General features: G+C 38.6%; 1 pseudogene; it reads left to right on the forward strand.

The window, feature by feature from the left end:
• Window positions 1–8,329: 8,329 nt before the first annotated feature.
• Window positions 8,330–9,055, forward strand: LOC114622541 (annotated as a pseudogene).
• The last annotated feature ends 3,232 nt before the right edge of the window (window positions 9,056–12,287 follow it).

Raw genomic sequence — 12,287 nt, forward strand, 5'->3', positions numbered from 1 at the left:
TCCATGGGAATGGGTTCCCCATGATTTTACCTTTGCATTGTATCCAGCTATGATTTTCTGTGATTTTCTCCATTTGCTGTAAAGAAAAGCCTCTTTGCAGAGGATTAAAATTATACTTATCTGTAGATATAAGAAAAAGATTTAGAATATAGTTAGAAATTGTGCTGGTCTAGCAAAGAGGAGATAGCAGATTCTCTTCTAAGATCTGACCTTGATTACCACAGAATCCTTAGATGGCTAGGTTTCTAGTACAAGTAAAGATTTCCTCCTGTTGAGTGGCCCTCACGTCCAACTAGCAGATGTTATTACTACCAATGTAAGAGTGCCAGTTACTGTACTTTTAGGTGTATCCTACTTTGCTGGTCATTGTGGTTCATGAGCATCACAACTGGGTAAGACAATTAATTGCTTCTGTCCCTTGGCAGCTTGCTTAGTACTTTCTAATACTAAGCTAGATTGTAAGAAAGAGGCTTTTAGGTAAGATTCAGCTCACATCATCCTAAAATAATTTTAATCATTTTTAAGTACACAAGTCGATTGGACTAAGCCATTCACAATGTTGTGCAGTTCCTCTAGTTTCAAAAATTTTCATCATCCCAAAAAGATACCTTTCACCCAGCAAGTACTCAACCTCCTGTATTCCTCAACCTCAATCCTGGCAAGCTCTAGGCAGCCTTCTGTCTTCAAGAACTTCACACCCAGATGATCACAGCAGCATTGTTTACATGGTCTACCAAAAGGTAGAATCAACCTGCATGTCAATAAAATGTCGTATGCCCATGAAAGGGAATATTACTCAGCTGTAAAGACAATGAGGTCCCAATGCACACGTTAACACAGTGAACCTGCTAAGCTGTGAGCTATTGCATTTCTGATATTAGAAAGAGAGATGAGATGTCATACAAGGGTCCTTTGGTTTGACACTGGGCCACGCATGAGGTCATTCATTTCACAGCATTTATAGTGTTAGTCTCTCCTGCTGCCTTAATTTAAAAAAATTAATTTGAATGGTTTTCCCAAGTGTTATCTAAAAGCAGGCATCAATTAAATAATTTACAGGGCTACTGGGGGCAAAAAGTCATGGAGATGGTACTGTCAATTAAGCCTTTTAACTTTCATGTTTAGAAGTAATTTTCTTTTGCTACCTGTCATTGTAGCAGAGGAAACTTTAGCGGAAGAGGAGACAATTGCTTCAATTTGATTGGCCTGTGGCTATTTCTGTCAAGCCTTTACCAGCTTGTTATTTTATTGAGGATGATTTTGTTTGTACTTCTGATTCTTCTGCATCTACCTTACAAGTGCTGGAGTTATAGCATTACACCACCATATCCAGTTTATAAGATAATGTACACCAAACTCAAGCCCTAATGTATACTGTTGACTAAGCCACATCTCCATCCCTCTTGGCATCTTTTTATGCTGATTATCTTTATGCTACTAATTAGTTTTGTTTTCTTGATCTCTCAGATTAGTACATATATATTCATAACTATACATTATCCATATATACCTGTAACCATATATATTCCATGTATATATGTAATTATATATAGTTCATGTATACCTGTAACTATATACAGTTCTTGTATACCTGTAACTATATATATATAGCCCATATTTACCTGCATTTATCTACACTAATATATGTTTTCCATCTCATTCAACTGTTCCTTATTTGAAAACTGTCTTTCTTTTCTTCTGTGAACAAATACTTTATATTTGCAGACATATTTTAATTTATAAGAGACTGAGGACATTGTTTTGTGTTACCAGAATTCCTTTTAAAAACATCTTGTTTTTATTACACAGTTATAAAATTTTATGGGATTTCATTGAAAATATCAAGTACGATGATATTGTGATAGAATATACCTTTAATTCCAATACTTGAGTGGCAAAGATAGGCAGATCTCTGTGAGTTTAAGGCTAGCATGATCTATACAATATGTTTTTGGTCAGCTAAGGCTACCTAGTGAGACACTGTCTCAAAATTATTTATTATTTATTTGGTTGGTTGGTTGGTTTCTTTTTTTTTTTTTTTTTTGGTTTTTCGAGACAGGGTTTCTCTGTATAGCCCGGGCTGTCCTGGAACTCACTCTGTAGACCAGGCTGGCCTCGAACTCAGAAATCCGCCTGCCTCTGCCTCCCGAGTGCTGGGATTAAAGGCGTGCGCCACCACCGCCCGGCGGTTGGTTGGTTTCTTAAGGCAGGGTTTCCTTGGCCATTCTAGGTGTGGCTCTGTAGACCAGGTTGGCCTCAAACGCACAGAGATCCACCTGCTTCCGAAATGCTGAGATTAATACCACCAACTGGCAAAAAAAAAAAAAAAGTATCAAGTATAATTAAAAAAAAACCTTTCCCTTTCATGGTGTCTACTTTCCATTTGTTCCTTTTGTCTATTTGGTCTTGTGGCATCACTGATCTTGAAATCTCTCATGTTTGAGTTGCCAGTTTTATATTGGATGGTTGGTGGTACAAGTTTGGAGTCTGGAGAGATTTGGCAACTGTTGTCACCCTTAGTGGCCTGGCCAGACTCTATTGTGTGTGTGTGTGTGTGTATGTGTGTGTATGTGTGTGTGTGTGTGTAGTTGTGATATAAAAATCTCCATCCTCTTGTGCTACTTAGAATCTAGTCGATGACTTCCAGCTCTCTGTTGTGGTTTAGGGGCAGAAGTGGGTAGAAGATAAGAAGTCTGTGCTTCCAGGTGCGCCTCCAACCATCTGGGTCTGCTGCTTTCCAGCCCCTTGTCTCAGGGTCTTCTGAAGAACCCAGCTCTGGTCCCCCAGCTGCAGTGAAGTGGAGCCATCAGTTGTGGGATGTGGGAGAATATGTGACTCAGTTTCTTCTCAGGGTTTTAACTGTTTCTACTTACCTTGTGTTTATCTCCATCCATCCCACTTCGGAAGTCGCTGTATCACAGCATCCAGAGCCTTTGGGGATCTTCTGGGGTAAAGTGGCTCCTTTTTCTACTGTCCCCTCCACTGGTTCAGGCATCCTTGTGTTCCCTGAGACTGCTGTGGCTCTCTCATCTGTCTATTCTCCAGTTTCTAAACCTCTAGTATTCTTGTTTCCTTTCCCTTCCTTTATAATTTTTCTGATTTGTATGCTAAAGAAGACTTTTCTTCACTCTCATTGAAGGACAGTTTTGAGAAGGACCAAAGGGGACTCATATATTATATCCTTATCTTTTTTTATCACATGCTTTTTGGATATTCTATAAAATACCCAGGATTGGATGCTCTTCCAGAGGTGCTGAGTTCAATTCCCGTAAACAACATGGTAGCTCACAACCATCTGTAATAGGTTCTGATGCCCACTTCTGGTGTGTCTGAAGACATTGACAGTGTATTCATATACATAAAATAAAATAAATCTTAAAAACCAAAACAAACAAATAAACAAACAAAATCCAAACCAAAGCAACCAACCAACCAACCAAAAAATAACAACCAAACCAAACCAAAAAACTATTACCATGATCAAGAAGCAATCTGGGGAAGAAGGGGTTTATTTGGCTTATACTCCCAGATCACAGTTCAACATTGGAGGAAGTCAGGACAGGAACTCAAGCAGGGTTGTAACCTGGATACAGGAGCTGATGGAGAGGCTATGGAGGGGCACTATTTACTGACCTGCCTTACATGCCTTTCTCAGCCTGCTTTTTTTTTTTTTTTTAAATCAAAACTACCAGCCCAGGGATGACACCACCTGCAATGAACTAGGCTCTACCCATTGATCACTAATTGAGAAAATGCCTTATGGCTAGATCTTATGGAGGCATTTCCTCAACTGATGGTTCTTTCTCTCTGATGACTCTAGCTATATCAAGTTGACACAAATCCAGCTAGTACATACATCCAAATAAACTTTCAATCACAATAGATGGAGAACAAAAGACATTTCATGATAAAAACCAAATACAAGGGATATTTATTTATAGATCTAGGCCTATAGAAGGTGCTAGAAAAAAAAAGATTTAACTCAAAGAGATTAACTATGTGTTTTCCAAGAAAGCAAAAGGAATAAATATTATAAGACTATCAAATCAAAGGAAGAGGAAAAAAGTCCACACTGCCACAACAAAATAATGAAAATGCATAAATTCTGTTCAATAATACTCTCAACATTAAAAGTCTTACTTACCAAATAAAAAGGCACAGACTAACAGAATGGTTTTAAAAAGCTGGATCTTCCTTGTGCTTCATCCCAGAAACACACTTTAGTATCAAAGATAAACATCACCTCAGGGTAAAAGATGAAAAAGATATTCTAAGCAAATGAACAGTAAGAAGCAAGGCAGTATAGTCATTTTAATATCTGACAAAATAGACTTCAAACCAAAACTAATCAGAAGAGATAGGAAAGGGCACTACATATTCGTCAAAGAAAGTACCTGCCAAGAGGATACTGCAATACTTAACATCTTTGTCCCAAACACAAAGGCAATCAATTTCTTAAAAGAAACACTGCTACAGCTTAAATAACATATTAGTCTTCACAAAGTGACCGTGGGAGACTTCAACAACCCACTCTTACCAATGAACAGGTCATCAAGACAAAAACCAAACAGAAATACTGAAGTTAACTGATATTATAAACAAACTGGAACTAACAGATATTTATAGAACATTTTACCCAAACACAAAAGAATATACCTTCTTCTCAGGACCTCATGGAACTTTCTCCAAAACTAACAACCTACTTAGACACAAAGAAAGCTCATCAGATACAAGAAAATAGAAAGAAAAAAACCCCTGCATTCTATTAGAATACTAGGAATTAAAGCTGAATTTGAACAACAGAAACAACAGAAAACCTACAAATTCATGGAAACTGAACAACTCACTACTGAATGAAAAATGGGGATCCTTCTGGTCTGCATCTGGGCTCTGGAGTTAACCCCATGTCCCAGCTCTCCATACACAAATACTGCCTGGAGAAAGCTAGTCTCCCAGAAGTGCTGTCACTACTAAGTCTACAGGGCAGACCAACACTTTTGCTCCAAGAATTTGCCAAAGGGGGACCCACCAGGAGCAAACAGGGCACAGGGACTGCAGAGAATCAGGGGACAGGATCCTTCTAGTCTCCATCAGCTCTTTCAGGTCTCAATCAGCACCCCAGAGCCACACCTGTGACACAGCTCTCCACACCCAAATCTGGCCCAGAGAGAACTTGTCTCCCAGGAGTGTGGACACACCTAAGATTACAGGCCCACAGGCTCATAGGAGGGACAAGCTCCAGTTAGAGAAAGCAAGACCAACTAAACCAAAGATAACCAGATGGCAAGAGGTAAGCACAAGAATCTAAGCAACAGAAACTAAGACTACTTGGCATCATCAGAACCTAATTCTCCCACTACAGCAAGTCTGGGATACCCCAACACACTGGAAAATCAAGATTCATATTAAAAATTACATCTCATGATGATGAGAGAGGACTTTAAGAAGGACATAAATAACTCTCTTAAAGAAATACAGGAGAACACAGGCAAACAGGTAGAGGCGCTTAAAGAGGAAACACAAAAATCGCTTAAAGAATTACAGAAAAACACAACCAAACAGGTGAAAGAATTGAACAAAACAATGCAGGATCTAAAAATGGAAATTGAAACAATAAAGAAATCACAAAGGGAGACTATCCTAAAGATAGAAAATTTAGGAAAGAGATCAGGAGTCAGATGCAAGCATCACCAACAGAATACAAGAGTTAGAAGAGAGAATCTCAGGTGCAGAAGATACCATTGAAAATATTGAAAAAACAGTCAAATAAAATGTGAAATGCAAAAAACTCCTAACCCAAAACATCCAGGAAATCCAGGACACAATAAGACCAAACCTAAGGATAATGGGTATAGAAGAAAGCAAAGATTCCCAACTTAAAGGGCCAGTAAATATCTTAAACAAAATTATAGAAGAAAACTTTCCTAACCTAAAAAAACTGATGTTCATGAACATACAAGAAGCCTACAGAATTTCAAATAGACTGGACCAGAAAAGAAATTCACGCCATCACATAATAATCAAAACACCAAATGTACCAAAAAAAAAACAAAGAAAAAAGAAAAGAAATAAAAGAAAGAATATTAAAAACAGTAAGGGAAAAAGGTCAAGTAACATATAAAGGTAGACCTATCAGAATTACACCAGACTTCTCACTAGAGACTATGAAAGCCAGAAGATCCTGGACAGATGTCATACAGACCCTAAGAGAACACAAATGCCAGCCCAGCAAAACTCTGAATTACTATAGATGGAGAAACCAAGATATTCCATGGAAAAACCAAATTCACACAATATCTTTCCACAAATCTAGCCCTACAAAGGGTAATAGAAAACTCCAACACAGGGGAAATTTTCTAAGGAAATTGCACCCTAGAAAAAGCAAGAAAGTAATCTTCTTCCAACAAACCCAAAAGAAGATAGCCAAACAAACAATTCTACATCTAATAACAACAATAGCAGGAAGCAACAATCACTTTTTCTTAATATCTCTTAACATCAATGTACTCAATTCCCCAATAAAAAGACATAGATTAATGGACTGGATACGTAAGCAGGACCTAACATTTTGCTGCATACAGGAAATGCCCCTGAGTGACAAAGACAGACACTACCTCAGAATAAAAGGCTAGAAAACAATTTTCCAAGTAAATAGTCCCAAGAAACAAGCTGGAGTAGTCATTCTAATATTGAATAAAATTGACTTTCAACTAAATGTTATCAAAAAAGATAAGGAAGGACATTTCATACTTGTCAAAGGAAAAATCTACCAAGATGAAATTTCAATTCTGAATATCTATGCTCCAAATGCAAGGGCATACACATTCATAAAAGAAATTTTGCTAAAGCTCAAAACACACATTGCACCTCACATAATAATAGTTGGGGACTTCAACACCCCACTCTCATCAATGGACAGATCATGGAAACAGAAACTAAACATAAATACAATAAAACTAACAGAACTTATGAACAAAATAGATTTAACAGATATCTATAGAACATTTCATCCTAAAATGAAAGATTATACCTTTTTCTCAGCATCTCATGGTACCTTCTCAAAAATTGCCCATATATCATAGATCACAAAACAGGCCTCAACAGATACAAGAAGATTGAAATAATCCCATGCACCGTATCATATCATCATGGACTAAGGCTGGTCTTCGGTAATAAAAAAAAAAAAAAACAATGGAAAGCCCACATACATGTGGAAACTGAACAATACTCTACTCAGTGATAACTTGGTCAAGGAAGAAATAAAGAAAGAAATTAAAGACTTTTTAGAAGTCAAAGTAAATGAAGGCGTAACATACCAAAACTTATGGGACACAATGGAAGTAGTACTAAGAGGAAAACTCATAGCTCTAAGTGCCTACAAAAAGAAACTGAGGGAGCATACACTAGCACCTTGACAGCATACCTGAAAGATCTAGAACAAAAAGAAGCAAATATACCCAAGAGGAATATGTAGCAGAAAATCAAACTCAGGGCTGAAATCAACCAAGAAGAAACAAAAAGAACTAAACATAGAATCACCAAACCAGGAGCTGGTTCTCTGAGGAAATCAACAAGATAGATAAACTCTTAGGCAGACTAACCAGAGGGCACAGAGACAGTATCCAAATTAATAAAATCAGAAATGAAAAAAGAGCCATAACAACAGATACTGAGGAAATTCAAGAAAATCAACAGAGACCTATATTCAACAAAACTAGAATATCTGGATGAAATGGACAATTTTCTAGACATATACCAGGTACCCAAGTTAAATCAGGATCAGATAAACCATTTAAACAGTCCCATAAACTCTAAAGAAATAGAAGCAGTCTTTAAAAGTTTCCTAACTAAAAGAAGCCCATAACCAGATGGGTTTAGTGCAGAAATGTATCAGACCTTCAAAGAAGAGTCTTCAAACTATCTCACAAAATGGAAACAGAAGGAGCACTACCCAATTAGTTCTATGAAGCCACAATTATGCTATACCTAAACCACAGAAAGATCCAACAAAGAAAGAGAATTTCAGACCAATTTTCCTTATGAATATCAATGCAAAAATACTCAATAAAATTCTCTCAAACTGAATCCAAGAACACATCAAAACAATCATCCAAGTTGGCTGAGATATTTTGGTCATCCTGACAAGCCCTTAGAAACCAGTGATCACAGGAGTGTTCACGGAATTTTGTTTATTGCCTAAACTAACTATTTGTGTTTATCGTCTTGCTTGTTCCTTGACTATTCGCATCTATTGTACTGCTAGTCCCTCAACCTAGAACTGACCTGAATACTTGCATGTAATTCAAATGGTATAAAAGCAGAAAGGAGGATGGGGAATGTGATGGGGGTTCTAGTGAGGGTAAATGGGGAAAGGGGATGACATCTGACATGTAAATAAATAAAATATACAATATAAAAATTAGGAAGAGAATAACAGACTCATTTCTCTTCTGTAAGCAGACGCAAAAATTTTCCTTAAAATACTTGCAAATTGGGGCCACAGAAGTGGCCTTGAAGGGCTGGCAGGCTTGACCCTGCATCCTTCTGCTTGCAGTGTTGGGAGATTGCTCAGCTGCTTCTCCTGAGGAGGTTCCTCACAGTCATATCCAGGAAGATCCCTCATGGTGGATGGGTTTCTCTCACTTCTAGGACCCTCCAATGCAAGGCTGGTGGTCTGATTGGAACACCTAGCCTAGCCCAAATGGTACACAACACCAGAGCCTTTCTATCAATCTTTAACGTCCAAGATGGAGCTGACTTTCAAGAGAGAGTATTCATCAGTGAGATACCAGTTGTTATGGACTTTCATGCTCAGTGGTGTGGTCTCTGCAAGATCCTAGGACCACAGAGAGAGAGAGAGATGGTAGCACAGCAGCATGGAGAGCTGGTGATGGTCAAACTGGACATTGACAACCACACAGACCTTGCCGTTGAGTATGAGGTGTCTACTGTGCTTACTGTGCTGGCCATCACAAACGGGGACTTAGCAAACATGTTTGTGGACATCAAAGACAAGGTGCAGCTAAAAGCCTTCCTGAGGAAGCTCATTGGCTGACACATAGGAAAGAGGCCTGGCTGCCCTAGTATGCTGTTTCAGGAGGAGCCTAGTAGACCTCTTTGCCCTCAGCTGTCATCCTTCATTCCCTGTTCCTCTGTTTTTTCCCTGTGGCTCTGACTTTTGGCCCAGACCTCCAAACCTAGAAGCCACCAGCTCTTCTGAGCCAGCTCTCAGCCAGGGTGGCCAGCAGAGATACAATGCTGCCACTGGTGTGGGGAGCATCCTGTGCACCTCCTACTGTGTGCCCTTCTAGGGCCTGTCACTGTTTCTTTAGATGCTGGAAACACTGGGCCAGCCTGTAGCCTGACAGTACAGTTTGCCTGATTGCCCAGTCTTCATCTCCATGGTCCTCTGATCTGAACCTGCAGCATCACAAATTTGCTTCTGGCACCTTTCCTCTCCTACCTCTGCTTGAAAAGGGAGCCAGAAGCTTAACAAGAGAGAGTAATGTACAATTCTTTCATTTTTGTAGGTCCGTAATAAAGAACTTTAGGTGACTCTTCTACCTCTTGCTGTGAAGAACAGCACCTACCCCACACCGTACAGCTACCCTTTCTATCCCTTGTCTCCTCCCTGGGCTAAACATGCTTTGATTCTGGCTTCCTGAGCAGCAGGAAGAGGAGCTGTGAACAAGTCAGACCAATAAAACCAGGTTTGCACTGAAAAACAAACAAGCAAACAAAAAACTTTGCAAATTAAATCTAGAAACACATAAGAAAAAAAAAAAGATCATCCTCCATGATCAAATAAGCTTCATCCTAGAGATGCAGGGATAGTTCAATATTTGAAAATTGATAAGTGTGACCCACTACATAAACAAAAACAAAGAAAAATGACCACATTATCATCTCATTAGGTGAAAAAAGACCTTTACATAATCCAACACTCCTTCATGATAAAAATCTGGGAGAAATTAGTGACTTAAGCACCATATCTCAATATAATAAAGACAATTTATAGCAAGACTATAGCAAAAGTCATCTTAAATGAAAGGATCTTCAAAGTGTCTCCACTAAAATCAGAAATAAGACAAGGTGGTTCACCCTCTCCATATCTATTCCACAGAGTACTTGAAGTCTCAGCTAGATCAATAAGACGACTAAAGGAGAATAAGGGGCTACAAATTGGAAATCAAGAAATCAAGATGCTTTTATTTGCTGATGATATGATTGTATGCATTAAATGACTGTAAAATTTCACCAGGAAACTCCAGGAGCTAATAAACAATTTCAGCCAAGTGGCAGGATATAAAAATTAATTCACAAAAATCAGTAGTCCTCCTATATAAAAATGACAGAGTGTGAAAAAAATCAGGAAAAATTTCAGAATTTGTAGAAGAAAGAAACTAACATTTAGGAGAGTTATGAGTCTGATTTCTCAGATGAGGTCCATTTTTATTAATTGCCCTGGTTTTGTTGGCCAGGGTTGGATTTTACTCTTGACCCTACATCAATTACACTCTCGGAGAATGAGAGAACCATAGTTGCCACAGAAGAAAGAGAGACTGATTGTTAATCAGGGAAGCAATGTCTGTCCCAAGAACAAATGAGAATTTTTCAGAGAATGTAGACTTAAGTTTAGAGCTGGTCTATTAAGTAGTCAACAAAATTAAAACTAAACTATTTCAGAGAGCTCTGGGATGAAATTTTTCAGAAGATCTCCTGTTACATTTCAAAGTCTGTTAACATTTTATGTAAATATAGAACAAAATTCAATATTAAAGAATTCCTAAAGATCAAAAACTCAAGCTCAAGTGGAACAAATGACTAATTGTTGAAATGACTAAAACTTTGTGGAAACAATTTTTTGGTGGTGATGTTTTCTATTGGGGGGGATTGTTTGTTCCATTCTTTTGTTTTAAAGACAAGAGTTCATTTCATTTGGCTCAAACTCATTATGTAGCCAAGGATGGCTTCGAACTCCTGATCCTTCTGCCTCGGCCTCTAAAGTGTTGGGTACTCATTGTTGCACTCAGCCTACAAGATATCTTTTAAAACACAGAAACTTAGGCCATTGAGTTAATTCAAGGTAAAAGCACTTGTCATACACTTGAGAGTCTGAGTTTGAGCCCCAGGATCCACAGCAGTGCAAGAAGAAAACTGACTCTTGAAGTTGTCCTCTAACCTTCATTGAACATTGTGGCACATTCTCTCTCTGTCTCTGTCTCTGTCTCTGTCTCTCTCTCTCTGTCTCTGTCTCTCTCTCTCTCCTTTACGCTCATACACATATATACATATATATGTATTTCCATATATATTTAAATAAATAGCAACTTAAATATATTTAAAACAAACAAACATGGAAGCCCTTACTTTTATAAAAGACGAGAGTCACTTAAAAGACAAGGTCCCAGAGTACACCTCACTAGTAGAGTGTTAGCCTGCCATGTGCAGAATCCTGGTTCCATGTCTTGTACTGCACACACACACACACACACACACACACACACACACACATACACACACACAGCACATCTGTGAACTTGGTGTTGTATTCCAGTGATTGTCTTTGTCTCCATCCCACCCCCTTGCTCACTCTGTGGAGTATGAGAAACTGGTGTTAAGAACAGAGACTCAGTGTATGATGAGGTAATAAAAGATCAATGAGGTTAAAAGATTAATCTTTTGTCTTCCCTTTAAGTTGTACTTCACACATTATATTCATTATCTTCATGTCACTGACCACGATCACTGGGAAACTCTCCTTAAAGGGGAAAGGCTTATTTTTGCTCCTGATTTCAGAGAGTTTCAGTTTACGGTGCAGGGCAGGCATAAAGTGGAGTCTAGTTAATGCCAGAAGCTCTATGTGAAAGAGAATTGTTCAGATTAAGGCAGACTGGAAACAGAGAGCTAAGAGGAAGTCTGGCTTGGCCTACAGCCTTTAATATACAGTATTAGTGCACTCTTTCTGCCAGGTGACAGAAAGTTCCACAGCTTCACAAAATACCACCCTGCTAAGGAACAGATATTTGAGATATGTGCCTGCATGTGCCCACCAGAACTTGATGGTAAGATCTTACTGCTGAAGATACCACACACATTGGTCACAGGACATGAAGGAGTCACTGGAATTGACCAGGAAGTTTACTCTCTGTTGGCTAGCTTTCATAGTACTAGAAGGCAGTATGCAGGCTGCTGAAGGAAGAGTCATCAACAGCCTCACCAGCCATAAACCTTGTGAACTATAATAACCACTGCCATGGCAGGATATATCTATGGGTACAATAGTG

Source organism: Grammomys surdaster, unplaced genomic scaffold (genome assembly GCF_004785775.1).
Source record: "Grammomys surdaster isolate TR1022 unplaced genomic scaffold, NIH_TR_1.0 64, whole genome shotgun sequence".
Lineage (NCBI taxonomy): Eukaryota > Metazoa > Chordata > Mammalia > Rodentia > Muridae > Grammomys > Grammomys surdaster.